General features: G+C 44.3%; 1 pseudogene; it reads left to right on the forward strand.

Moving 5' to 3' along the window:
- Positions 1-321: 321 nt before the first annotated feature.
- On the forward strand, positions 322-1,721 carry LOC102876850 (annotated as a pseudogene).
- The last annotated feature ends 1,029 nt before the right edge of the window (positions 1,722-2,750 follow it).

Raw genomic sequence — 2,750 nt, forward strand, 5'->3', positions numbered from 1 at the left:
TGAAAGAAAATAGTTTAAATAGTAGTTTAATTGTAGTTGCTACTAGTTGCAGAAACAAGGTCTGTAATATTTCTTGTTGTATGAGTGCCATGAGATAGTTTTGCTTCATTCACTTATAAAATACATAAACAAAGCTAAAGAATTTAACTTTGAACATGTGTTAATTGTACAACGATAGACTCAGTTACGATTTTTAGAATTGTATGTGTTAACCTTGTCCACCCGTGCGGCTTGGCCTCTGGTGCAGCGGCGGCGACTCCCACTTGTGCCGCAGCTCTCTCCCCTCCCTCCCTACCTGTCAGATCCTCGAGTGCGCCTGCCATGGCTTTACTCACTGCGGCTGCCCGGCTCTTTGGAGCCAAGAATGCATCCTGTCTTGTTCTTGCTGCTCGGCATGCCAGTGCTTCCTCCACGAATTTGAAAGACATATTAGCTGACTTGATATCCAAGGAGCAGACCAGAATTAAGACCTTCAGGCAGCAACATGGCAAGTCGGTGGTGGGCCAAATCACTGTGGACATGATGTATGGTGGTAAGAGGGGCATGAATGGATTGATATACGAAACATCAGTTCTTGATCCTGATGAGGGCATCCGTTTCAGAGGCTATAGTATTCCTGAATGCCAGAAACTGCTCCCCAAAGCTAAGGGTGGAGAAGAACCCCTGCCTGAGGGCTTATTTTGGCTGCTGGTAACTGGACAGACCCCAACAGAGGAACAGGTATCTTGGCTCTCAAAAGAATGGGCAAAGAGGGCAGCTCTTCCATCCCATGTGGTCACTATGCTGGATAACTTTCCCACCAATCTACACCCCATGTCTCAGCTCAGTGCATCCATTACAGCCCTTAACAGTGAAAGTAACTTTGCCTGAGCATATGCAGAGGGTGTCAACCGAGACAAGTACTGGGAGTTGATTTACAAGACTGTATGGATCTCATTGCAAAGCTACCTTGTGTTGCAGCAAAGATCTACTGGAACCTCTACCGGGAGGGCAGCAGTATTGGGGCCATCGACACTAAGCTCGACTGGTCCCACAATTTCACTAACATGTTAGGCTATACTGATGCTCAGTTCACTGAACTCATGCGCTTATACCTCACCATCTACAGTGCCCATGAGGGTGGCAATGTAAGTGCACATACTAGCCATCTGGTAGGAAGTGCCCTTTCAGAACCCTACTTGTCCTTTGCAGCTGCCATGAATGGGCTAGCAGGGCCCTTACATGGACTGGCAAATCAGGAAGTGCTTGTCTGGCTGACACAGCTGCAGAAGGAAGTTGGCAAAGATGTGCCAGATGAGAAGTTACGAGACTATATCTGGAACACAGTCAACTCTGGACGGGTTGTCCCAGGCTATGGCCATGCAGTACTAAGGAAGACTGATCCAAGATACACCTGTCAGTGAGAGTTTGCTCTGAAACATCTGCCTAATGATCCAATGTTTAAGTTGGTTGCTCAGCTATATAAGATTGTGCCCAATGTCCTCTTAGAGCAAGGCAAGGCCAAGAATCCTTGGCCCAACGTAGATGCCCACAGCGGTGTGCTACTCCAGTACTATGGCATGGCGGAGATGAATTACTCCACGGTCCTGTTTGGGGTGTCACAGGCACTTGGAGAATTGGCACAGCTCATCTGGAGCCGAGCCCTAGGCTTCCCTCTAGAAAGGCCCAAGTCTATGAGCACAGATGGTCTGATAAAGTGTGTGGACTCTATATCAGGGTAAAATGGGAGCCCAAGACCAGGGGGGACTACCAGAAAATGAGAAAAAAATTATTTGCAAGAACCTTTAAAGATTTAAGACTAAATTGTATCAGAGGCACTGATAAAAAAAAATTGTATGTGTTTAAGATTAAACATGGTTTAAGTTGATATGTACAGATGCTAAATTGACAAGGAGTGGACTATGGTGATCATAAATCGACTTGACTTTCAATTATTTTTCTAGTTTGTAAATCATGATATAATTATACCTTTTATGAGATCAGGTATATTGTAATCATTCCCTTGATGAGATCTGATATAATGTAATGATTTTCATGTTCAATCAGTTAGTTGAAAGAGAGGGTTTCTTTGGGGATGTGATCTGAATCAAATACATACACATAGACATATACTATATGGATGTCTAGCAAATGTTTCTTGCTTTTTGCTTGAACAAGACCCTGCATCTGGCTCATAACCTCTGGTTCTTTGAATATGAGTCAGCACCATGCTGTATTGCATCTGATCTTAGATTCATGACTCTGTGAAGCACGATTATTCTTAGATTCACCAGCTCCTGCAACTATGTGAATCAGGAGAAACTTCTTTTCTGATGTCTGACTCAAAGTCACTGGACTTCCCAGTTTCTCCAGGTGTGTGAGCTGTTTCCTTAAGATAACTCTTTCTGTTTCTCTCTATGTATTTTATTTCTCTTGAGAACCCAGCTCAAGACAGGTACATAGCTTGTTTCTATTGTTAGAGCTTCCCCTTCCTTACAGTGTACTGATATTATATTTTTAAATTTTGGTTTACTGGGGCAGCTATTGCTGCCAGTTTAGGACCTGTGTCAGGAAAAGGAAGTCTTACTCACATACAATGCCACCCAAAGGTAATAAAAGAGGTCAGAATTGTTTCCACTATGGAAAGCTGGGCCACTTCAGTAGACAGTGTCACAGACGAGAGCCACAGATAGGCAAGGGAGTAGAGAGGAAGCTCCCACTCACTTGCTTTAAGTGTGGCTCTGAAGGACACCTGGCCAAGGTGGCCCACA

Source organism: Elephantulus edwardii, unplaced genomic scaffold (genome assembly GCF_000299155.1).
Source record: "Elephantulus edwardii isolate Elephantulus edwardi_28Jun2011 unplaced genomic scaffold, EleEdw1.0 scaffold00338, whole genome shotgun sequence".
In the NCBI taxonomy this organism is placed as follows: domain Eukaryota; kingdom Metazoa; phylum Chordata; class Mammalia; order Macroscelidea; family Macroscelididae; genus Elephantulus; species Elephantulus edwardii.